Consider the following 26,973-nt stretch of genomic DNA (forward strand, 5'->3'; position numbering starts at 1 on the left):
ATTCTGTGGCAGGAAGGAACAGAGAGATGAATGCAAAATGAGGATGAAAAGAGGGCCTAGTGGACCCTGTTAAAGACTCAGGTTTTATCCTAAAAGTAATGAGAAGCCATTAAAGGGTTGTAAGAAGAGGCAGGACATAATTGAACTTGAATTATTAAAAAAAATAACCCTACTTGCAATGAGAAAAATAGTTTGGAGGAAACAAAAGTGGATTTAGGGAGAATTGATTTAGAATATTATTACAAAAGCGATGATGGTGAGCTGGACTAGAAATGATAGCAGTGAAGATTGAGAAAAATGAATAGATTCTATTTTGTCCCTTCTTGCCTACCTGAACATGAACCCAGTGACTGATAACTTATTTTCCTGTAAAAACCTAGATCCTTATCCTTCTATTTATTCTGCCCAATATGGACAGATCCCACATTCAACTGCTTTGCTCCTAAATGGGGCTATTGAGCAAGACAAGATCACATAACCTTGCAGAGCAATACAACTACAAATAAACGGCATTCAGTCTCATTTCCTTCAATGAAACACTGCTTGTCTTTTTATTGACTTGGTACCTCAACCAAACTTCTCAGTACTATCCCATACTTTCACCATTCTCCTTTAGCCTCCTACTTATCACCTCTTCCTCCTGGCAGATGACCTTGCCTCCAATTTCACAGAAAAAAATTACAAAACAAAGCAAGACAGTTCCTTCAGGTTTCCTCCCCTGCCCCTACCTGCTGGCTGCTAGTCTCCTCCTCCCTACAGAACTTCCTAAAATAGACATTCACTGATGCTACTTTCTCGCCTTATATTCAGCCCTCAACCTACCAAAATGGCCTTCTAGTGAAAGAGAATGGAGGTTCCTCAAAAAATTAAATATCGAACTACCACATGATCTAGCAATTCCACTCCCAGATATTTATCTGAAGAAATCCAAAACATGCCCTGACTGGTCTGGCTCAGTGGATAGAGCGTCCGCCTGCGGACTCAAGGGTCCCAGGTTCGATTCCGGTCAAGGGCATGTACCTTGGTTGCGGGCACATCCCCAGTAGGGGGTGTGCAGGAAGCAGCTGATCGAGTTTTCTAACCCCCTATCCCCCTCCCTTCCTCTCTGTAAAATATCAATAAAATATGTATAAAAAAAAAAAAAAGAAATCCAAAACACTAATTCAAAAAGATATACGCACCTGTTTATTTATTGCAGCATTATTTACAATAGCTAAGATATGGAAACAACCTAACTGTCCATCAACAGATGAATGGATAAAGAAGATGTGGTACATATATACAATGGAATATTACTTGACCATAAAAAAGAATGATGCTAAGTGAACTAAGGCAGACAGAGAAAAAAAAATACCATATGAATGCACTTATATGTGGAATCTTAAAAAAAAAATACACAAACAGACAAAGCAGAAACAAAGTCACAGTTAGAACAAATTGACGGTCGCCAGATGGGAAAGGGGTGATGGGTAATAAAAGGTGAAAGGGATTAAGTACAAATTGCCTGTTATAAAAATAGTCACAGGGATGTAAAATACAGCATAGGGAATATAGTCAATAATATTGTAATAACTATGTATGGTGCCAGATGTATACTAGACTTATTGGGATCATCAATCCATAAGGTATATAAATGTCTAGTCCAGCCGTGGGCAAACTACGGCCCGCGGGCCGGATCTGGCCCATTTGAAATGAATAAAACTAAGAGAAAAAAAAAGACCGTACCCTTTTATGTAATGATGTTTACTTTGAATTTATATTAGTTCACACAAACACTCCACCCATGCTTTTGTTCCGGCCCTCCGGTCCAGTTTAAGAACCCACTGTGGCCCTTGAGTCAAAAAGTTTGCCCACCCCTGGTCTAGTCACTGTGTTGTGCACTTAATATAATATTATGTCAACTATAACTGAAAAATAAATTTCAAAGAATTTTTAAAAAGAAAGAGAATGGCACTGACATAGATAAGATCAACACAATCTTCCGTACTGCTTATCTACAGTGATCTCTTCGTAGCATGTGATTCTTACTGACCACTCTTCCTGCCTCTCTGGCTCTGCATCTTGGTCACCTTTGTGGGTTCCTCTTCCTGTGCCATCACTAAAGGTAGTGCACCACAATTCTAACCTCAGGCCCTCCGTCTTCTAATTTTATATCACTTCTATGATAAACTTCATACATGCCCCTGAGCACCCAAATGCTAATGACTCCAAATGTATTTGCAGCCCCAAACTCTTTGCAACTCATCTAGGAATCCCACATGCACATCACACTCAGCACATTAAAACCTGAGCTAATTCTTTATGCCTGTCCCCCACCCTTTCAAACTATTTCTCTTCTAGTATTGCCTATTCTAGCAAATGGTACATCACTCCCTACCCCCCAATCACCCAAATCCCAAGCCTGGGAGTCACCCTGAACTTCTCTCTTGCCTCATCCTCACTCACAAGTAGTCTTTCACTAAGTTTTACTAATTTTACCTTTAAAATTTTTCAAATCCATCCTCTACCTTCCACTTGTTACATCTCTTTTATTCTCTCTCAGATTTTCATAACCTGGACCCCAGGAAATAGTTTCCATTAGCTATTTCTCCCTCGTCCTCTATCCAGCCATTCTTCATAGCGGTTGCTTATGGAGGCTGATCAATCTAAAATGCAAATACGATAGTATTATATCTTACTGCTCCAAATTCTTCAATGGATCCCCCATGACTAAAGTGTAAGATCCAAATTCCTATACATGATAAATAAGGCCCTTCGTGATCAGCTCTATCCTACTCTCCAGCCTTATTTACTTCTCATCATTCCCCTTCTTATACTGGCAGTTCCCCAAGTGGACTATGTGCTTCAAATTTCAGTTCCTTTGCACACGCTGTTCCCTCTGCCTGGAATGACTCCTGGTCTAGCATGTGAATTCTTATCTCTTCTTTAGGACTAACTTGAGTATTACTTCATTTGCAAAATCTTCTCTGACCTCCCAAGTTAAATTGCCCACTTCCTCCTTTGTGCTACCCCTTATACTTTATCTCTATCGTATTATGTATCACACTGCACAGTGTTGGTGTATATTTACTAGTTTATCTCCCCCACTAACCCATGAGCAATTTAAGGGCAGGAATCTTGTCTTGTTCATCCTGTATCCCTGACATCCAGGTACCTCGTAGGTACTCAATTTTTGTTCGGATGAACAGAACTGAATTTGTACTAGTACCTCACTACACACACACACACACACACACACACACACACACACACACAAACACACACAGTATTTGCTGATAATCAAATAATCAATGTTGTAAACAAGCTAATCTAAAACAATGGCTCATCTCAAAGACATTTGCTTATGATTATTATATGATCTCATTTACAATAGATTTCTCTTCCTAAACATTGTTTAACTCAGACTAATATTAAAATCAGTATGCATGCTCTTAAGTATCCAACTATTTAGTAACAGAGAAAAATGTCCCAGAATTAAATACCGACTGTAGATAATAAAGCTATGTTAAAATGACTAAGAAACTACTAACCCTACATTCTCTTGTCTACAATACTCCCCCAAAGCGTCCTCATTCTCCCAGTATACCCACACTCCTGGTTCCACTGATACATTACAGCTGTATCTGAGTCCTCTCCAATTCCTCCCAAAACTCATTGGAAAACCACAACATTCAAGACTGTGAAGAATTTTCAAAGGTCAGAGACTCCTCCATGATCCAGAGGAATCCAAACGGAGAAAGAGGAGGGGCAAACCCTTAGGAATTTCACACAATTCTTGATTAGGTGGGAAGGAGAGATGGAAGGCTACCTTGGCAGGTTGTTTGTAGTTAATATGGGTCCTTCCAAGTGAAAGAAACAAAATACAACCTCTTAGAAAAAAAAGAAAATATGACCGAATTCCACATTTAAAGAGACCTATGTTATCATTAATTGTACAACCAAGGGATAATAACATGGGCCTAAAAGAAAGCAAAGAAGTGAAAAGACGCCCTAACCGGTTTGGCTCAGCGGATAGAGCGTCAGCCTGTGGACTCAAGGGTCCCAGGTTCGATTCCAATCAAGGGCATGTACCTTGGTTGCGGGCACTACCCTAGTAGGGAGTGTGCAGGAGGCGGCTGATTGATGTTTCTCTCTCATCGATTTTTCTAACTCTCTATTCCCTCTCCCTTCCTCTCTGTAAAAAATCAATAAAATATATTTTAAAAAAAAGAAGTGAAAAGAAGTAATATGTGTTAAAGTTTTAGACATTATTTCATTTAAACTTCCAAACAACTCTAAGAAGTTTGTTTGTACTATTAACCCTACATTATAGATGAAGACACTAAAACTCACAAAGGTTAGGTAATCTACCCAAGGTTACAGAGGTAAAAAGTGGTAGGACCAGTACTTTCATGAACCCAACCTATCTGACTCCTGAGAGCAGACTCTGTACTACACTTAGTCCAGGGAGTTGGACTGAGAAAGCATTGGAAGTCCATTCATGTGGAAGTCCACTCTCACTGCTTCAACTCCTTTCAACTTACATTGACAGAATTGGCTCTGGGTTTAGTCAGATCTAGGTTCAAATCTCCAATCTACTACTAAGGGCTGTGCAGTCATGGGTAAGTAATAGTCATTTTGTGCCTTTGTGTCTTTGTGTATAAAATGGGGAAAACAGCCCTAGCCAGTTTGGCTCAGTAGATAGTGTCGGTCTGCGGACTGAAGGGTCCTGGGTTTGATTCTGGTCAAGGGCATATGCCCTGGTTGTGGGCTCGGTCCCCAGTAGGGGGCGTGCAGGAAGCAGCTGATCAATGATTCTGTCTCATCATTGATGTTTCTATCTCTCCCTCTCCCTTCCTCTCTGAAATCAATAAAAATATATTTTTTAAAAAGAAAAAATAAATAAATAAAATGGGGAAAATATCTGCATTTCAGACTTCTTGTTAGGATTAAGTGACTTAATATATGTAAAGCCTTTGGGGCAGTGCCTAGCACACAGTTAAGTCCTCAAACAATATCAGTTGCCTTCTTTCTATCTAATTCTCTCCCACATAATCTGCTTCATTCCACTGGTGTCCAACACAGACCCTATATCTTTCCTTCAAACACTCCCTCTATTCCTCCCAAACAAATCTTCCAGTCCTCTAATCCTGCACCCAGTCTCTATCATCCCCATTCCAGTGTCTTTCAACTTTCTGAGCCTTCAAGAAAAATGTCAGAAAGGGGGTCCCTTATTGTACCTTCTACCAGAAAGTCCCTCAAAAATAAAAGCAAGAGAAAAAGGTTTGTCCTCTCCTAGATGTACAGACAGTTACATTCATTCCCAATTTCACTATATATTTACTGAAATTCTAATGTCTTAATCTACCAGTCCTACTTCCCCACCTTTACTCCTTACTTCTCTACTCATTCCAGATTCAAAGATTTTATCTTTGTGAAGACCTTTACTCTCATACATGTTATCTATCTTTTGAATTGTTGGAAAGAAATGTTTACATCTCCTACTCACCATACATAATACTGGAATGTTTCCTACCTCCACTATAGTATATACTCAGGAAATGTCTACTTTCTCCCCTAAATCAAACTTAAGAGAAAAATACTCAATGCAATCATATAATTTACCACTCCCCAAACAATCTGTTAGTTTACCATATGCCATTGTGGATACATACCATCACTATCACTGGTATGTGTCTGTGTCAGAACAAGATTTAACTTTTTTTTCCCCAAGAGTTTCTAGTTTTTTTAATCAGGCCTACAAATAGCAAAACAAATCTCTTGGAGACAAGTCTCATTAATAGTAAAAGGCTAATATAAAGATCACGAAGAAGTTCACAGAGAACTCCTGATGAACTGGCATTTGTCTTTTCAGTGCTACTGATAAAAGGCTCCTTGGATTACAGTTATTTGGGAAATTTAATAATTGGGAAGGCTTGTACAATGGAAGTTGACCTTTGGAAAAATAAAGGCAGAGGGAGTCATAGAGAAAGTCTGTTATTATAATATTGGCACAACAACAGTAACTTGAATAGAAACAGCAATCATGTTAATGTTTATTTTTTTAGGTCCAGACCAGTATGTCTATTTGCCACACACAATGAATTTTTTGTTTTTCCTTTCAGGTAGGGCCAAGGATACTCCAAGGTTTGGTTCTTGATAAATTCAACTTTAAAAAAAAAACAGCCTGTAAAAACAAAAATTCTACTTGAGCCCTTAAAGATTCTGATTACTGAACTTTTGACATGAGAGAAAAAATACTACTACAAATCACCAGAGGCTAGTCCAGTAGCAAAATACACTGTTTCTCTAGAATCAATCCTTAAACATTCAATAACAGCCCTCTCTCCCTTTTTTAAAAATATATTTTTATTGATTTCAGAGAAGAAGGGAGAGACAGAGAGAGAGAGAAACATCAATGATGAGACAGAAACATCAATTGGCTGCCTCCTGCATGCCCCATACTGGGGATCGAGCCTGCAACCCGGGCATGTGCTCTCAACCAGAATCAAACCCGGAACCCTTCAGTCTGCAGACTGATGCTCTATCCACTGAGCCAAACCAGCTAGGACTTCTCTCCCTTTTTTAATTCCTAATTAGAGGGCATTTCACTGTCAGTTATAGGACTTCCATTCAAGGGGAGAAGTGACAGAAAGAAAAAAATTCCAATTAGCTCTTTCTCTTCAACGAGGCAGAGGAGGCAGAGATGCAATTTTTGTGAAGACCCAGACTGGCAAAACCGTCACCCTCAAGAGGTCAAAGCTAAAATCTAAGACAAGGAGGGTATCCTGCCTGACCAGCAGCGTTGATTTTTGCTGGCAAACAGCTGGAGAATGTCTATACTCTCTGAGACTGCAATATTCAGAACGAGTCCATCCTGCACTTGCTGTTTCATCTGCGGGGTGGTATCATCGAGCTCTCCCTCTGTCAGCTCACCCAGAACACTGCGACAAGATGGTCTGCCACAAAGACACAGAAGCACAAAATGACTATATTGTTACCCTGACTGTACCCCTGCCAAATGCCACAAGAAGAGTGGCCACACCAACAACTTGTGCTCCAAGAAGGTTAAATAAGTCCCTTCTACCACCTCTTCAGCCCACAGGGCAGCCTCCTGCCTGAATCCCGTAGTCTTAGGGCCTCAATAAAGTTTCTCTTTCATTGTCTGGGAAAAAAATTAAAAATTGCCAATTACTGTACTATCTGCAATTAGTTACACATAGGAAATACATTCACTTGGAAATTTCTTCTAGTAAGTTAACTTCCTTCGGCATATAACTACTAACTGTTTAAAGCTTCAAACAATTTTTAAAAACTTGCCTTGCCCTGGCCAATGTGGCTCAGTTGGTTGGAGCATCGTCCCATACACCAAAAGGTCACAGGTTCCATTCCTGGTCAGGGTACATACCTAGGTTGTGGGTTCAGTCCCTAGTTGGGGTGAGTATGGGAAGCAACCAATCAATGTTTCTCTCTCACATGGATGTTTCTATCTCTTTCTCTCTCACTTTCCCTCCTGAAGATCAATGAACATATCCTCAGATGAGGATTAAAAAACAAAACAAAGAATTTGCCTTTTATAAATTTATATAATTCAGTTCAATTCTCCTTCTGCACGTTCCATAATTCCATCTTTCCTGGCCATATATAAACCTCGCTGGAACACCTATAGGTCAGTATGTAAAATATTCACTGGCACTTGCTGTTACCATAAAGTGCCTTGTACTATTAGTTGGCCTTCTGATATTCACATCTTATCTCCAATTTGACTATCATTCACTCATTCAAAATTTACCAAACTGAATCCACCATGTACCAGGTGCTGCTCTAGGGCCTAGGGATACAAATGAAGAAGAAAAGCCACAATCCTACCTTCAAGGCACTCCAGTCTGAAGAAAGAAATCTAAACATGTTATTAGTACCCAATGGTGCAGGAATAGGTATAGAAAGCAACCAGTTTAGCTGGATGGGTTAGGTACGTTTCTCAAACTGAGTCTTTAGGATATGTAAGAGCTTAACAGGCTGGAGAACAAGATACATTCTAAATAGAATTCAGATCCTGTAGGTTTGCACCTTTCTTTTACACTTTTAAAATTTTTAAGTGTGCCTAACAAACTGCTTGGCACATAGTTGATGCCTAATAAATATTTGTGGACCTCAATTATTCATGTTAGCCCTTATGTGTGGATAACTGAGATTTAATCTATATCTAAAATAGCCGGTTTGATTCAGTGGATAGAGCGTTGGCCTGTGGACTGAAGGGTCCTAGGTTCGATTCTGGTCAAGGATGCAAGCCCAGGTTGTGGGCTTGTTCCCTGGTGGGGGTGTGTGCAGGAGGCAGCTGATCAATGATTCTCTCTCTATCACTCTCTCCCTCTTCCTTCCTCTCTGAAATCAATAAAAAAGTATTTAAAAAAAATTAAAAATAGACATGTGAATTACTTACTGGTTTTAAATGTCATCATTCACCCCATAGATATGTAATGAAGGTCTGTATGAATAAATATATTTGTACAGTTTGTCCACAGAGAGAATAGTTTCTCATCTGCTGAATATGAACAAATAAATACATTTGTACAGCTTGTCCACAGAGAGAATAGTTTCTCATCTGCTGTAAATTTTTGTTTTTAAAGCACTTTAGCAAATATGTCATTTATTTTATTTTTTTAATGTTTTCATTGATTTTTTTTTAGAGAGAGGAAGAGAGAGGGATAGAGAAATAGAATCATTGATGAGAGAGAGAGAAAGCGATCGGCTGCTTCCTGCACACCCCCACTCGAGATCGAGCCAGCAACCCAGGCATGTGCCCCTACTGGGAATCAACTGGTGAACTCTTGGTTCATGGGTCAATGCTCAACCGCTGAGCCACATGCTATTAACCATTTGTATGCGATACGCATCTATAGACACAAGCGGTGGACCATTTTTAATTAAATTCAAAATATCGTGGCAGTTAACTGGTTAAGAAATCAAAGTAATAACTAAATTCTGAACAGGATAAAACATTTAAAAAAGCAAACAAAAAAAAACAAGAAATAAATAAAACACCAACTTTTAACAAATTACTTCTGTCTAAAGGGGTAAAATGCCTGGAAGCATCAAAGCAATCACTTTCCTCACAGTCACATTTATTCATATTTATTTGTAAGAAAGTTACATTTCTTCCTTTTAAGGAAGGGCCACCATCAACACAGCAGCATGCAGGTCACTGCAATTTTCCCCTAATGAAAACCATAACCTCCCGACTCAATCATTCAGTAAGCATTTATTAAGGACCTACTCTGGGCCAGGCAGTCTGCTAAGTGAAGGGACACAGCAACCAATAAGTCATCATCCCTGCTTTCTGTAAGTTCATCTAATGGGCTGGTTCCAGAGTCAACCCCAAGATAGGTATCAACTAATTTCCTTTATTCAACGAAGACTTACTGAGTGCCGGGCACCAGAAACGGGGGTAGAAAATGAGGAAATTCTAAAAAGAGATCCTTTCAAAATTTACTAAACAACTTACACTTTTGAATTATTAAAACCGCATGTTCTTCTCCAAGAATGCCAACCATCAGAAGTTGGCTGTAAAGGTTTTTGATGATAACAACTAACCAAATATTTGAGTCAAAGATACCGTTTCCCTAATCCTCCTACTTAGTGAGACCAGACAGATACTGTCCTGGACTGATACATTTTTATTATTTATTTTAAGATCCATTTTGTGGTTGATCTTACCAACAATCTGAGATAAGCTGTTTCCTCTGTAGAAAGATGCTTCCAGTAGAATGCACTGTAAGCCTCGCAGGTCAAACATGTGACAAATCCTGTTACACTTTCTTGCCACCACACAGTTGGTCAAAGCAATATAGGCAATTCTTCAGGATGACATAGCACCAGGCCAAGTTTTCAGGGTGACAGGTCTCTGCTTTTCCTTCTCCCTTCCACAAAAAGTACAAAAAGTATCAATTAGTAAACAAGTCATCTGGCAAATATCCCATTTTCCTCTGACTACTTGAAATTAATCCAGAAAACCAACCCTTATGAGTTGTACCCAATTAATATTTGTAATATTATTATTGATAGTGGTGATGAGAGCAACTGCTAGCTTGCAGTTCACAAAGGACTTTAAAATACATTACACCGTTCAATGAAAAAGATGGAGAGAGGATAAGAGGAAATATGATAGGCAACTATCTCAAATATCAAACATTAAACCCAATTTAACTGGAATTGGAAAGCAAGTATTTTCAATCCTACCAAAGGGTCAAGTTATTTCTATAAAAAAAAGCAGACGATTGACTCTAGCAATGCCAAAATCATAAATTTCCTCTTACATGTGTCCTTAAATGCTAGGCCTAATTGATTCAAGTTGTAAATGTTAAGACCACAGTCTCAGCAAGAATCTGATACTATAAATCTTTGTTACCCCAACCCCTTTCCCAAATGATTTACCCATAATTTAAGGCTCAATAAATATTCTTTGGAAGAAATACTTAACAATGAGGAAGCTGCCCAAGAAAGACAAACTGACAATACACTTAGCATTCAAGTACCTTTTTTTAGGATTTAACTAACACTTATTGTGCACCAATAAAAGCACTAGGTTAGACACAGCCACATAAATCATCTCATTAACCTCATGAGCATGCCTAGATACACTTGAATCCCCAAAACTAAACTGACTGGATCTGCAATACTAAATTGTTTTAATACTTGCAATCTTGATCCTACCTAAGTAATCCCTAGAACTCAACTGGACCTCAATTCCTACTGGAACTCAGCTCTTCACTCTCACAGACTGAAAGCATTTTTAATGCTTTCTACTAGGTAATACTCACCAAAAAACTCCTTGTGTCTATTTTTAAGCTCCTAGCTCCAGAATAAACACCATTCTTCCCAGTATGGCACACTGTGATAGTGGCCACAATCTAAAACAAATACTCTTCTTGAATCACACTAGTCAGAGAATAAACCTAGAATTCTAACTAACAAATGAATTTCAGCTGGGCAGAAGACATTGGATTTTAAATAGTCTTCCCAACCTCGGGACTATTTCCTAGTCATCTGAATACAAAAGCCTTCTCTATTTGAGTGAATCACAGAAGGCAAATTTGACCCACGGTTCATCAGAGAGAAGTGGGGGGCGGGGGGGAGAAAAAATATTCCAACTGGCATGACTACATTACAATGTTAACAACACATTACTCACCATTGTACTACAAGAAAGAACTTGCAAGTGGGCAAGGAACATTCAGGAAGCCAAGGAAACAAACAAAACTCTCCCAGTCCTCAAAGCACAAATACATTCAAGTGCCAAAGCAGGTCACACTGTCCAGTTTATCCCCAGGTATGAGTGGGTAAAGAGGGAGTGGCAACAGGGGAGGGGAAGAGAGGAAAAGCATTATTGGGCAGGTGTGCTTGTCAGCACCAAGGCAGATTTCTTTCTTGAATTCATCAAGAACCTTTTTAACAAAGAAATATTGGGAGTTCCACCTATTTTTATCACTTGATTTATTTATATAATCACAGAGAACCAGCAATATATGTAAATGGCAGCATAATCTGATAATGGTTGCAGACATTCCCTTGGGAATCCATCAGATGTATTTCTAAATCCTAGCTCTGTCACTTCCTTTTTTAAAATTTATTTTTATTGATTTCAGAGAGGAAGGGAGAGGGACAAATAGATAGAAACATCAATGATGAGAGAATCCTTGACTGGTTGCCTCCTGCATGCCCCCCACAGGGAATCAAGCCAGCAACTCAGGTATGTGCCCTGACAGGGAATCGAACCCTGACCTCCTGGTTCATAGGCTGATGCTCAACCACTGAGCCACTTCTTGCTGTGTGATCTTGAGCAAGTTACTGCACTTCTCTGTGCCTTAGCAGGAACCTCATCTCATATTCACTGTGTTATCCTCAGCACCTTAAACAGTGCTTAACTATTTTGGATGAACTAATAAGTATTCCCTTAACACAATAATAAATATTTTGAATGAATTAACCTTTAAATAGGTTTAAAAATATCTAACATATGTAATTGTTATGAGTATTAAATGAGGTAATATATAAAGTGCTTAGTATAACTCAGGGTAGGATCTCACTATTAAGTTTTCTTCCCTTTAATACCCAGCCAGATCAGAAGTTATAACAGATGAGTCATGGCAAGAATTAAGATGGGATAAGAATTACAGAAGCCAAGCATTAGATGTTTACTACTAGGGACCCAGTCATAAAATCCAGGAATATTTAATCTTGGCAGATGAAATTAAATAATGATGCCCTTATAGTACCTACATAATAAGTATTAGTTGATCCAGAAAATACTATTTTGAGTCTTCAGGTATCTGATATCAGACAGATTAAAAGCCTTGTTGAAAAGAAAAATAGAGGAGCTCTAGCCAGTGTGCTCAGTGGTTAGAGCAGGGGTGGGCAAACTTTTTGACTCAAGGGCCACAATCGGTTCTTAAACTGGACCGGAGGGCTGGAACAAAAGCATGGATGGAGTGTTTGTGTGAACTAATATAAATTCAAAGTAAACATCATTACATAAAAGGGTACGGTCTTTTTTTTCAATAGTTTTATTCATTTCAAACGGGCCGGATCCGGCCCACGGGCCGTAGTTTGCCCACAGCTGGGTTAGAGTGTTGGCCCATGCACCAAAGGGTCATGGGTTCAATTCCCAGTCAAGGGCATGTACCTAGATTTCAGGTTTGATCCTCAGCCCTGTTCAGGGTGCATGTGGGAGGCAACCAATCAATGTCTCTCTCTCACATCAATGTTTCTCCCCGCCCCACCCCCCTTCCCATTCTTTCTAAAATCAATGAAAAAAATATCCTTGGGTGAGGATTAACAAAAAGGAAAAGAGAAGAGAATGAGTTGCATCTTAAATATACCTGTATACATATTTAAAAACCAAATATAGCCAATTCAATTCCCAGTCAGGGTATATGCCCAGGTTATGGCTTGATCACCAGTAGCGTGTGTAGGAGGCAGCTGATCAATGTTACTCTCACACATCAATGTTTCTCTCTCTCTCCCTCTCCCTTCCCCTCTCTCTCAAATCAGTAAACACATTTAAAATATAAATATATAGATATAGATATACATATATACATATATATAAATTTATTAGAAGGCTGTTTAATTCCCTAAAAACTTCCTATTAGCATAATAAATAAAAAAATTTTGATCCACAGTATTTACTGGCTTTTTTTAAAAATATATTTTATTGATTTTTTACAGAGAAGAAGGACAAGGGATAGAGAGTTAGAAACATCGATGAGATCGATCACCTGCCTCCTGCACGCCCGCCGCTGGGGATGTGCCCACAACCAGGGTACATGCCCTTGACCGGAATCGAACCCGGGACCCTTGATTCTGCAGGCCGACGCTCTATCCACTGAGCCAAACCGGTTCGGCAACTGGCTTTTTTTTAGGTAATAAGATCAGTGCAAGTAAATTGTTCTTAACTGCTGACAGGGTAAACAAACATGAAAGATTTGGGTCCAAAACTCTTCTCCTACTTTTACTCCAGAAAGGCTAATGGTGCCTTTGAGGCTACTTCACTGACAGCTTGTAATCAAAGCAACCTATCTACACACAGGGGGAAGAACTCTTTCATCTTCAAAACTAAAATTCGGAGAGTAAATGCAATTAAATCCAAAATTTGAAGGAATATTTTTCCTTGACTATGAAGAACTGAATCTCAGAGGAAGACAGCTTGAAGAAACCGGAGCCACTGTTGCATTATGAGCCTGATAGAGAGATGTATACATACGTAGTGTCTAAATATGAGGAAAACCTATGCAGAACTGAAACAGCTTGTGGTTAAACCTCATCATAATGTGGTCTTGGGCTTCCCATTTCACTTCCCAGGCATCTGCTCTTTTAACCATTAAACCCGTCTCCTAAGCAATATAATACAGTAGAAAGAGCACTGAATGACAGTCAAAAGAATGGGCTCTACACCAAGTTTTACTACTTAAACCAGTTGTTTAAATTCTCTGTATTCAGTATTAACTGAGAATGTGGGGCTAGACTCAGTGCTCTTCAAAAATTTCCACCCAGGTATCCCTTTGGAGAGATATATCAGAAACTAACCAAACCCGGCTCTCCTACTGCTATAATCCAGATAAAAACATATACATTGTTCTTATCTACTCATTTCCCACACAAAAACAGTTACCAAATTCTATTTATGTTTCTTCAGATCACTCCAATCTTCCAGTGTCTGCACTGCCACCACTCCTGCAGAGACTCCTTCCCAGGATTACGATAGTCCTCCAACTGCTCTCTCTTCCTCACTGTACACCACCCGGCTGAATCAATTTTCCCAAAGTACTAATTTACACATAAAATCTCCTGCTTGTGGCCTGGACAGTATGTCTCGGTGGTTGAGCTTCAACCTATGAACCAGGAGGCTGGGTTCAATTCCTGGTCAGGGCACATGCTTGGGTTCAGGGGCATGCAGGGGACAGCCAATTGATGATTCTCTCTCATCACTGACATTTTTCTCTCTCTCCCCCTCTCCCTTCCTCTCTGAATTCAATAAAAAATAATTTTTTAAAAAAAGAATCCCTAGGATGCTCATCAGTCAAAATAATAAAGGTAAACTAGGCCATTAAAAAAATTATCTGCTTGTGGATTTTTCACTCTAAGGATAAATCAAACTTCTCTGCCTGAGATTTAAGGCGCTCTCCAACTTTACTAGTCTCATTGCTCTCCTCGGTGAAATACCATGCAACAAACTGTCTACTCAGTCTGCCCCCAAACCAAGTTGGGCTCAGCTCACTGCTCTCCTGTCTTGAATGTTCCCTCTATACTTACTCAGTCTTCTCCCCTGAGGCCTAGATTATCCTAAAGGTAAAAATTTGCCCACATACTACCTCTAACGCCATATAACTCTATATAACTGTACTCCTCACTTGACATTTAATACCCAAGAGTTAGTATTACTATTTATCTTTTTATGCATTCAGTCTTCACAACTAATTATTAAGTTCTTGATAACTTTTACTCTGTTATACCTGAAGCCTAACTTTTCAGAAGGCAGATAGCCAATAAAATGTTAATGATAACTACTACCTCTATTTGATGGTATATATGCTACTAATAGCCTGTATTTCTCACATCTTGTTTTCTATACAAGTATTTATGTATATATGTAACTATGTTCCATTTAACCCAGAATATAAATTCCCAAGGGGCCAATTCTCCTACTACCTATTTAATTACTGGTTAACACTTCCTTGACATCTCCTTACGGCAACTTGTCCAAATTCCGGTACACAGCAGGTGTTCAATAGAAAGGAATTTATAGTCTCAACTAGGCAGCAAACGTCAAGGGAAATTTATGAATGATTTTAAATCTTCATTTCTAGAATGAACTAGTACAAAAAATTACAAGGATAACTTAGAGAAGTAATTTAATGTTAAAATGAGAGGTCACCATGTGCCAAATAGCTAGGAACTTATTTTAGGCATTCAAAGAAGCTAGGACGCAGTATCTTTTTTTGTTGTTAATCCTCACTCGAAGATATTTTTTCCATTGATTTTGAGAGAGAATGGAAGGGAAGGAGGGTGAGGAGAGAGACAGACAGACAGACATCAGTTGGTTGCCTCCCACATTCGCCCCAACTGCGGTCAGGTATTGAACCCGAGACCCGTCAGTGCGCAGGCCAACACTCTAACCACTAAACACACAGGCCAGGGCTGAGTATAGCATATCTTAAGTCTAAATCTCAAATTGCATTTTCAGAATTCTGAGAGGTGTGGGAAGTCTCTATCCCTGGTCAGTAAACAACGGGGACCAAGTATCTTTCATGTCAGGTAATCCTGTCCTTAGTACTAATGGAAAATTTCAGAAAACAAATAGTCTAACACTCAGCCAGGTCAGCTTCCAGTTCAAAGAAGACAAAAGCAGATGCTCACAAGGCTACTAATAAAAGCAGGTGAATTTGAAAACATTTGAGAACCCGCTGTCTAAAATATTTTTGTTAGCAAGGCATTATATTTTCCCACTGTCTTGCCTCGATTCCTCACACAGGATTGATTATCTTCAAGTAAATATCAAAATTTATTTTTCAAAAACCTCAAAAAAATGTTCTTTTCCTTTCATGTCAGTTATTAATGATTCAAAAGGCACTAGTAGACCAACTCATTTTAAATGTCCCTGACTTTTCAAAGAACTATTTTAGGACACAAAACTGTACTTTCCAAGTTGAATTCTATATATGATGTTATCCAAGTAGCATGTAGCCTGAATACAACTTTAATACAGTCAAGGTACAAGGTTTATATAGAATTCTAAGCCAGGTTTTGAAGGATGGGAGGAAACAACCTCTTTAAATGTTTATACCTATTCCCCTTTTCCTTTCCTGTTCTTCAATCCTATACTATATCAGCTAACTCCTGCTATCTGCTTCTTTGCTTCTTTCCCTGACTTTTGCATCTCCCCACCCCTTATCCTAAGAACTGTGTGGGAAAACACAAGATAAGAGTCTGCTGTAAGGAGCTGGGGCTCGTGCCCTCTTCCCTGTTAAGTCTCCAAATAAAATCAAGGGCCACAGGCAGTTTTCTCTTCTATGGTTTGTGCTACCACATCTCCCTTATCAGGACAAGACAGGAGACATGGGGGTAGCAGGAAAAGATGTGGGAGAGTCATTCACTCAAAGGAATCGTAAGCTTATTAAAGCTTACCCGATCAATTTTATGTTGCTATTGACTGCAAGTTTTCATTCTAGGCTTATTCCCAGAGCCTATCTTGTCAGTAACCCTCACACATCCCCCCCAAACCTTCCCAAATATACTAAGAATGTGTGCTAATAAAAACATTTTATCAAAAATTTGAGCTAAACATAACTACAAGAGAAAGTCGGTTGCAAATTAAATTTTAGAAATGCATTTTAGAATCACAAACAGACTTGGGATTATCCACTTCAAAAAGGTTCATGATGTTCTTCAGAACCTCAGGAGGAAATCAAGGCCTGAAGTATTAAGGTTAGCCACACAAAACTGCCCATATTTGACTGCTTTTACTTACAAAATTGCAATTTCATATATTCAACTTAATATTTAATTTCTTCTTGGTGGGGGAGGGAAGAGTATCCGGAAAACCAAAATGATGTTTTTTGGGGACTATACATTCCACAATTAATGACTTCAAAACATTCTGCTGATACACAATCTGGTCTTGTTAATACAAAGGTGACTAAAAATATATGTACATAGTATACATGTATGTATGTGTATATTGGTTTTTCCTCCTTAGGGGCCAAAGAATTCCTGGCTCCCAGCAGTGTTCATTAAGTGAACAGATAGGTTGCTTTTCCTCAACACCAATATCCCATCGCCAGTGAAGGTGTCAAGACCTTGATGATAACAGCAGAATTTGATAGCTAGTCAAAGTCTGGCCATAGGAGCACACTGCCTTCAAAGGCCATCAGGAGTAATTCCCAGGAGTTTCCTCATTGGGATGAGATCAGCGATCGATTCACATTTCATTTCTCAAGGAATGTTTGCTCTCATCTAATACAGGAAGTTAGTCTTCACTGCTCTCACCATTTATGTACATTTTTATACAATTTTCAGGCTGAGGTTTCTTTTGAAGCTTTATTTTTCATGGGGGCCACTATAATGCTCGTAATTAAATTGATGGTTCACCATCACAGAGGACGGTCTTTATTTTCTTATTTATTAATTAACCATTTAGTTGCTAATGGATACTAAATGCCTACTACACGTAAGTTATTGTGGCAAGCCCCATGAGATACAAAGATATAAAAGACCTTTTATCTGCTTTCCAGAGCTTACAGTATAGTAGAAGAGGCATGCAAATAAACAATAAATAAACTCAAATACAAGAACATATAACCACTACCAGACAAGTACCAATAAAATGAAAGGAGAATTCAGAAGTGGGAAAGATCATATCCTGTTAGAGAAGAAGAAAAAAATCAGGCTATGATTTAAACTGGGACTTTGATGGGTAAGATTTGTTAACAGGGCAAGTGCAGAGGGCAATGAAGGAAACCTGCTTTACGACTGGGTGATTAAATGAACTAGATTTACATGTAGACATATCTAAAAAAACAATATGGGGGAAAAAGGGTGCAAAAGGATACATACACTTTGATTTTATTTATGTAAGATTTCAAAACAAAGCTGTGTGTTGTTCGTGTATATATATAATATTAAAATAAAAAGAAAGGTATATAACATGAAATGGAATGATATATACCAAATCAGGTCAGTAGTCATTTCCCGAAAAAGAGGAAGGGAGAAAGGATCTGCAGAGTGGGGCTTTAGCTATATCTACCATTTTATATCTTTTTAAAAAAATATATTTTATTGATTTTTTACAGAGAGGAAGGGAGAGGGATAGAGAGTTAGAAACATCGATGAGAGAGAAACATCGATCAGCTGCCTCCTGCACACCCCGTACTGGGGATGTGCCCACAACCAAGGTACATGCCCTTGACGGGAATCGAACCTGGGACCCTTCAGTCCGCAGGATGAAGCTCTATCCACTGAGCAAAACTGGTTAGGGTTACCATTTTATATCTTAAAGTGAGCAAGACATTAAAACAAATATGACAAAATGTTAATACCCATTACATTTGGGTTGTTGGCTCAAAACTGTGTTACAGTTTCTCCCCTGAACTTTTCTAAATAGTATTTAAAATATCTCATTATCCAAAAATTTTAAATTAAGGACCAGGTGCTGGAATAGTGGAGTCATTAACATAAAAATAATAGTCAGGCCCAGCCAACATGGCTCAGTGGTTGAGCATCAAGCTATGCACCAGGAGGTCATGGTTCGATTCCTGGTCAGGGCACATGCCCGGCTCGTGGGCTCGATCCCCATTGTGGGTCGCACAGGAGGCAGCCCATCAATGATTCTCTCATCACTGATATTTCTCTCTCTCTCCACCCCCTCCCTTCCTCTCTGAAATCAATAAAAATATATTTAAAAAATAAAATAACAACAGTCAGGAGCAGAATGGGTTCCTTAAACTTGAAGGTAACAATTGATTCACTTATTGAGACTGGAGACTCTTCCTCTCCCTCACACAGTGTGCACAAAAGGCACCTAGAACAGATGGAATGGGGCTGACAAATATGAACAAGAAAGAAGTTGTTGTTGCCATCCTAAATCATATATCTGAGGGGAGTAAGACCCACCTTCCACATAACATAAATGCCGGTGTAATCAAGTCATCTCCCCAAAATGAAGCCAAGGAAACTTCCAGTTACATAGGAATTCAGATAAAGACTCACTGTGAGTAGCTATTCTGCGCCTATCTCTCCTCCCCTCCTCCAAACGCTCACAAACAAAAACAAAATGTACCCTTGCCCACTTGAGAAAGAATTAAGAACTGGCAGCTCTGCTAAAGTGGACAGTTTCCAAGCCAAGGCCCTTCTTCTGAAGATGTTGACAGAGCCAGAGAAAAGAGTGAAGAAATCACAACTCAGTTAAGTTTTAAGAAAAACTTATCAATGGAAGGTATCCATCCTTCACATCCCCTTGTGTCCCAACTTTCACCAGGGATTGAAATCTAAGGCCCTCTACGATGTCCTTTATCCTGTTCTTAGACTATTCTCCAGCAAAAATGACTAAAACACAAAATCCAAACTTCTTTAGCATGTTACACCCAATTTTCCTCACAAAAAAATCCAATGAAATAAAAAATACTGAGCAGATTTAGAACCCAACTATAATGACATATCTTGTATGTATTTTTTTAGATATATTTTTTTGTCAATGCCCAATTTCTTCCTTTTACCAAAGTTTCACTGGTACAATGTAAACCAAGTTTAAACGAAAACAATTTGCAGGGAACTTAGCAGGAGAGATAAATACATCTGTACACTCAATAAAAACAAATACCTTGACATTCTTCTACAACTGAATCATTACAGCTGAATAATAACATCCTCTTCACTCCACTCCAGGGCATCCAACTGTCCAAGGTCAAAGGTCCCTATTCCCCAAGGTAATCTCAGGGCAGATCTTCCACAGTCAGACCTGGGAAAAGTTCGTCGGACTGGTAAACAGACAATGGGACGGATGACAGAAATCCCTCTGTCTTCTGGCACAATACAGTGTGTGAGAATGTAAGGACACTAGAATGGGACTTGCGAAGGACGTTAAGAGGTGACCTAACATTTACTAATCACCTGCCACCTTACAGGCACTGAAGACTGAATTCCAGACCAACCTATCACTAAAACTACTTCTGTGAGCCTGAGTAAAGCTCAGGCATTCCATTTGAAAATGAACAAGGGAGACTAACAAAGCATAACAATCCCTGTAGTTATTCCACGATTCTATAAACATGATCACTCAACAACAAATGTGTTACTGTTAAGTATAATAAGGTTATTTTTAAAGCCTTCATTTTGTTCCTCTCCAATCCACTGTCTACACACCATTGACAAAAGATCTTTCTAGAACATGAAATTTACTTTATCACCCAATATGATTCATTGTTTATTTCAGCACAAGATAAAGCTGTCTGTGATCAGACTTACCTACTTCCCCAGTCTCACCCCTGCCCTCCAACCCTGGCCTCCAGCCAAAATAATTATTAAAAGTTACCTGAAGAAGCCTGGCTGTTTCGTTTCTTTAAGCTTTTGTTCATGCTGTGTTCTCAGCCTGCAGTGTACTTCTTTCTCCCTGTCTTCTGTACGGTATACCCTTAACTCATCTTTCAAGACAGCTCAAATGTCTTTTCCTCTGGGAGGCACTTTCAAAAGTATGTGTGCCCAAGGCAGAACTGACCTCAGGCCCCCACTTTCTCCCCTACGTACTTCTAGTGCAGCATCTCTAAACCTTCATTCCATCTAGGTATTTGCACATCTGTCTCCTCCCACTAGACTCTTGTAGGTAGAGACCTTGTCTGACTCATCTGATTCCTGTTCCTAAAACAATGCTTACAAGACGACACTCAGTCCAGGGATTTAGAGTAGGGAGTAGAGCAGTGGTTCTCAACCTTCCTAATGCCACGATCCTTTAATACAGTTCCTCATGTTGTGGTAACCCCCAACCATAAAATTATTTTCATTGCTACTTCATAACTGTAATTTTGCTACTGTTATGAATCGTACTGTAAATATCTGATATGCAGGTTGAGAACCACTGGAGTAGAGGCATAGAAAATAGGAAGGAGAGCCCTAGCCGGCTTGGTTCAGTGGATAGAGAGTCAGCCTGCGGACTGAAGGGTCCCAGTTCGATTCAGGCCAAGGGCACATGCCTGGGTTGCGGGGTCGATCCCCAGTAGGGGGCGTGCAGGAGGCAGCCGATCAATGATTCTCTCTCATCGTTGATGTTTCTATCTCTCTCCCTCTCTCTTCCTCTCTGAAATCAGTAAAGAAATGTATTTTAAAAAAAGAAAATAGGAAGGAGAAGGAAGAATCAATTGGGATGGCCTGAAGAGTGGAGAATCATTAGTGTTTATCGGTACCATCAGATTTGGCCTTCTGTTCTTTCCCGAAATTCTAGTCTTCAGACACCTTATTCATTCTCTTGGCCACAGCTACATCTATGCTAAAGAACTGCAAAACCACACTTGCAAGCTAGTAACCCCCACCTCTCTGCCCGCTTTAGGCTCATCTCTAACAACAGGGACAGCTTTCGCTTGGATGTTTCATTGTCGCTTTAGATCCAACACATCTCGAATTGAACTCATCGTATTCCCCTAAAAAAGAAAAGACAAAACCTTCCTATCTTCTCTATTTCAGTCAATATCTTAGAAACCCAGGCTCAAACTGTCATAGACATACTTGATCACTCCCCTTCATCTTCACTGTCCAGTCCAGATGATTTCAATTTTTCCTTCGCAATCTCTTTTTCTTTCTTCTCCTTATTCCACTCTCCACACAACTCTAGTGAATCACCTCACACACCACAGGTGCCAAATTTCCCTTCCCTACAAGCCAACCTTGTTCCCTACTATCATCATATTACTATCCCAATCAAAATTTCTCAGTGGTTCACAATCTTCTATCATTCAAAATCTAAACTTATAAGCCTGGCTTTTAAGACCCCTTATAAACATAGCTCCAAACCATCCTAACTACCTTTGTTTCACTATTTACTGCTACTCAGTCTTACCACTGACCCAAGAGCATCCTGAGTATATCCCTATTCCAGGCTTTTGCTTGATCCCTTCTCAGCTTCAAAATGAAATAATTTTTGTTATTTTCTTCATTCCTTGTACCTAATACCATTTTATTTTTTAAGATCTGGAATCAGTTCCAATTCCTCTGTGACATCATTCATAAGTACCTGAGTATTCTTCTCTCAAAATACCTACGGTATAAAGTGTGTACTATGCAATAGAAAATATACTTGCACATTTTTTAAAATTTTATTTGTGTGGCATAACAGAAGCTCAATAGTCATTTCTTCCCGTTCTCCTTACTCCTAACTGGACTGTAAACTCTTCAAGGGCACAAAATTGTCCTTTTATCTAATCCTCCACCTCATCTAGCATAGAGCTAAACTCGGAGCAGGTCATTAAAAATAATAGTTTAGTGATTTCTCCTATCCAAAACTATTTCTTCCAAGAAATAAAGGGATAAAACATAATCCTAAAAATCACAGTTGAAAATAATCCTGAACTGCACTAAGATTCCTGAATTTCCACCTGTGATTTCCAGCTGAGATACTACAATATTCTGACTCAAGAGTAAGTAATAATCCTGTGCTCATGACATCACAAGCACATAGTTTGGTAATGATGATGGGAAGGTGGGGGTGGGGGGCAGGTAGGCGTGAAGGAAAGCAAGTAGACTGAAAGAACAAGGTTGAAAGAACAGCTGTGTGATTTTATTCATTTTTAAATGTGGACACTTCTTGTTCTTTTTTTTTTTTAATTGGCCATATTTTCAAACAAGTTTACTTTAGGAGGGAAGATCTGACAGATTTTCAGTGGAGCTAACATCTGGAAGAGCCTCTACAAAGCACGGGTCTTTTGAAAAAGCCACCTTAATCTTTAACAATGCAACATATGACAGTAAGATTCCTCCAAATACTGTGAGTGAAGACTCATTCTGGCTGCAACATCTACCACTCACTCTTAAGGATAAGGTGCCTAGACAGCCTGAGGGGCCATATTGGACTCACACAGATTTTGAAAAGAAATTGTTCATTAACATATGCAGTCTAGTCTTAATTGTCCTCAAATGGGTTTTTCATTTTATGGATTTCTGAGCCAAAAGCTTTAATTTAAGATTGACTGTTCTCGTCACCATCAGGTAATACAAGCTTAGAACTGCAGATTCATTTCAACAGTAGTATGATCGATCCCAAAACACGAATATAAATCTGGTTAAAAAATAATGTTTTTCAAGCCAAGAAATTTATTAAGTTCTGAATTACCAATGCTAGTGCTCTCTACACTAGCAGAGAAAGTTAACTGTACTGAAAATATGATACTGTCCTTACCATAAGCTCTTGAGGAGAATCCTGCCATAGTCTTGAGACTTCCCCACAGATCGGTACAATGGGAGACAAACACAAGCAGAGCTCAGCATAGTGAGTAAGGTGCACGAATACAAAAACTTCTACAAGGAATCTTATGTCTCCTGGCTGATCCTTTTAAGCCAGGATGGTCCAGAAGAGAAGCAGGAGTCACAATGTACCGGTGCCTGCCTGATTCCTTGTCCCTGAGTTCCTGAACCAGAAGGCTCGATACTCCTTATTAAATCCATCCTTTGTTCAAGGACCTACAATGACTCTATTGACCCTTCTATCAACACACAACAGAGTCTGGCCACTGAGTCTCCTCCACCCTCTTGCTTGCTCTACCCAGGACTTGACCAACCCACATTCCCTGCAGTCACTCTCTTTTATTCCGACAAACACAACTTTGTCATTCATACTGTACATTCTATACTTTCCGCCTGGAAGATCTTTTCTTTACTCCTAACATTTACTTGAATACTCACACATATTTTATAGATAAGGATGAAGTACATTGTCCAAGGTCACATAGTATAGACCTCAACCAAGATATGAACCAAGTTTCATCTAACTCTGTAGTCCCTGCCTCTTTGTGACTCTAATCCAGTGCCTCCGAAGTCCATTTCAAATTTTACTGATTCAGAAACAGTTCCTAATTCAACTCATTCTTCTTTTGTTACTTCAAGTTTTCTAGACTTTACATACTGCATTTATGGCAATCATATTTGGTTTTGTTTCTATGTTGTTTCCTAAATGTTAAAGCTTATAATAGTCTGCCTTTCCATTTACTGTATACCGCCTTCCCTAACCCCACCCCATCCCAAGGGCAAAAACACCTGTCTTTACACCTTTTATATCTTCCCAAAACCTGTCGCTGGAGTCTAGAGACTGCTTTATCCATCTCAGTATTCAATCATTATTTGGCAAGGACTTCTTACTTAAAAAAAAAAAATCAACTCCCTCTTTCTATCATACTAAAACATCAACTGAGTTCTGGCATTCATGATAAAACTGCCCTGCAACTACATTCCAGTTCCACAGATTTTAATTATCTAATTTATCAGGGGCTGTTGAGAAGATTCCAGTCTGCCATTGCACAGCTCCCACGGGAAACCTACTGCTGAAGTCACATTTTAAAGCGATGTTTAGGGAGTCTTCTCTTGACGGGATGAATGTTGAGTGAGAAGGGGTGCTTCCTTACAATGTCCTCTGCCAGCATCCTTAGCATGCCTGAGACATTTAGGACCGCTAAAGCTTTTGACAAATGTTACTCAGTGCCCCCCATAACAAACAGAACTTATTTTTAGTACTGAGTTATTCCATCATAATTCACTTGGTTAATCATACTGAATCTCAAAATTCCAAACAAAGCCTTCTGAAAACTGGGAATAGTGGTGGTGTATTTAACCTTGGTGTATTTAACCCCCCAATCCTCACTCCTATCCACGCGGAATTATATATGTAGTTCAACTAGGGAGAGTTGCTAAATACAGACATAATAGAATTTACCAAATATGATCACTAATATTGACACAAACCAACTCGCATATTGAAAGAATTATTGATCAGCAGACTCTGAGAGGATATGTGATTTTTAAAAATTAGATCTTACCCTCCAAATTAAATTTTCAATAGATATCCCAAAAGAAAGAGATTAAGTAAAGGTTCAGGAAAATTTCCAAGTTGCTGGTGACATAACTCCACCAAGTCCAACTAACAATTAGCATTCATTACTGGTCAGCCTGCCTTAATACAAGTCAGCAGACAGCCCTTCCTTTGGCAAAGGTTTAGGTGGTGTTTTTATTCACAAGGAAGTTTTTGGCATTAAATGAAACGGGTAAGTCAAATCGGGCAACAAAAAAATTTATAGTTTGGGAAATATCTTCCTTCCATTTTCCCTTCCTGCTGGAATGCATAAAGTCCAAAGTGGATAGCTGTTCAATTCTAAATTATTCATGTTAATGGATAATTAACGGCAGAAAGGTGCTGATAATCCAAAATGGGAAAATTTTTTAAATAACCGATTTCAGTTTTGGAATATCTTCTCAGCATATATACCTTCTCAATTACTCCTAGCATTAGCTAATATTTGTATTCATTTGCAATCCCAAAGTACATAGTAACTGGCCACTTATTCAGGGAGGTGCTCTGAGGCACACAGGGTAGCTAGTGGAAATTATAACAGACCCGTATTCAGACTCCAGATGAGCAACATCAACTTCATTTATTTTACAGTTCTGTTCAGACTTCAAAATATCAACAGACTAGCACAGCAGGATGGTTAGTAAACTTTAAAAGGACTGCTCAAAAAACAATGAGGACAAAGAGTATAATTGTTTGCCTATAATGTATTCATTTGTAAATTATGCAGAGCAAATGTTTAATTACAAGTCTGATTCTCCCTAGCCACCTGGCTTAAGTCCCTGCAGTCTTCTCCACCCCATCAGGAACGCAATCTCGTTTACTCTGAGGGACGTTTTTAAAGTTATATAATATAGAAAAATATTTTTTTAAAAATTTAGGATTAGCTACCCTTTTGGACTAGCCTTACCACCACTTCTACTTTGTCGTTTCCCACCTTAGAAATAGATTCTGAAAGACAAAGGGATCCACCTCCTCAAAGGTCTCCAAAATATACAGCATGAAAAGACAAAGACTGAAAATGTACCCATTTCGGATTTTCGAAAAAGCATTTTAAATAGGTCCTTATGAAAAGATAAGGAAAATAAGAGCCAAAGTCCCGCTAATTCTTGCTTTTTGCCTTTGTAACTTCTGAAGAGTCTGCAGAGAACCTTACATAAAATTCCACCCGTCAGTTTCTTTCCACTTAACATTTATATCTGCGCTGTGCCCAGAGGAGCCGCCTCCGGTAGACCAGCTACCTAGACGGCGGGCGCGGGAGGAGGGAGGCTCAGCCCGACGGCTAAAAATACGCCGGCCCAGTAAACAAATCCCATTCCGTCCCGACCGAGCCGCACCGTTAACCCAGTAATTACGAGCAGAGGAGTAAGATCAGCAGCCCCCGGCTTACTCATCACCAGCGTCTAAAGTTTCCATCGGCTCACGGCAACTTTGCCTTTTTCTGAAGTTCACCCGCCGGCCCTAGAATAGCTCGCACACTTTTCCGCTCCCTTCCTCCATTACCGGGCGCGCCTCAGTTGGGCTATCGACAGGGGAGAGCACGCCTGTCTTTCCATTTTACTTTTATGCGGAGACTTGACGATGAACTTTATCCGACTGCGGGGTAGTCGCCTGCACTCTAACCACCTACGACTCCACCATCCCTCCCCGAAAGTCTCGCTGACACCGTCCGAACTGCCCCGCGCGCTTGGGGGACCAGGATCGGGGGAGGAAGAGGGGAGAGGACGCGGGCACAGGTGAAAGGGAGGAGTAACAGGGAGGAGGGGACGAAGCCAGGGGCAGTCAGGGCGAGGAGGGGTGCCCAGAGCCGCCGGCCCGGGGCGAAATGTAATCAGAAAGGAGAAGGGGGCCCGTGGAGATCGGAGGGTCAGAGCTGGGGAAACTAGAGGGGCGGAGGGGCG

General features: G+C 39.6%; 1 protein-coding gene across 7 annotated transcripts in view; it reads right to left on the bottom strand.

The window, feature by feature from the left end:
* OTUD7B (OTU deubiquitinase 7B) overlaps nt 1–26,927 on the bottom strand; it is a 53,573-nt gene extending 26,646 nt beyond the window's left edge. For 2 of the 7 annotated variants that reach the window (XM_015558699.1, XM_015558704.1), the window contains exons 1-2: nt 19,853–20,011; nt 9,697–9,899 (exon numbers count right to left, since the gene is read on the bottom strand). The gene's annotated coding sequence lies outside the window, so the exon portion shown is untranslated. Of the gene's footprint in view, nt 1–9,696; nt 9,900–11,170; nt 11,243–12,258; nt 12,284–19,852; nt 20,012–21,554; nt 22,116–23,413; nt 24,232–26,462 lie in introns of those variants that run through there. The other 5 variants (XM_015558700.1, XM_015558702.1, XM_015558701.1 and 2 more) reach the window with 5 other exon arrangements.
* Nucleotides 26,928–26,973: the final 46 nt, after the last annotated feature.

This window comes from Myotis davidii, unplaced genomic scaffold (assembly GCF_000327345.1).
Source record: "Myotis davidii unplaced genomic scaffold, ASM32734v1 scaffold653, whole genome shotgun sequence".
Taxonomy (NCBI): Eukaryota; Metazoa; Chordata; class Mammalia; order Chiroptera; family Vespertilionidae; genus Myotis; species Myotis davidii.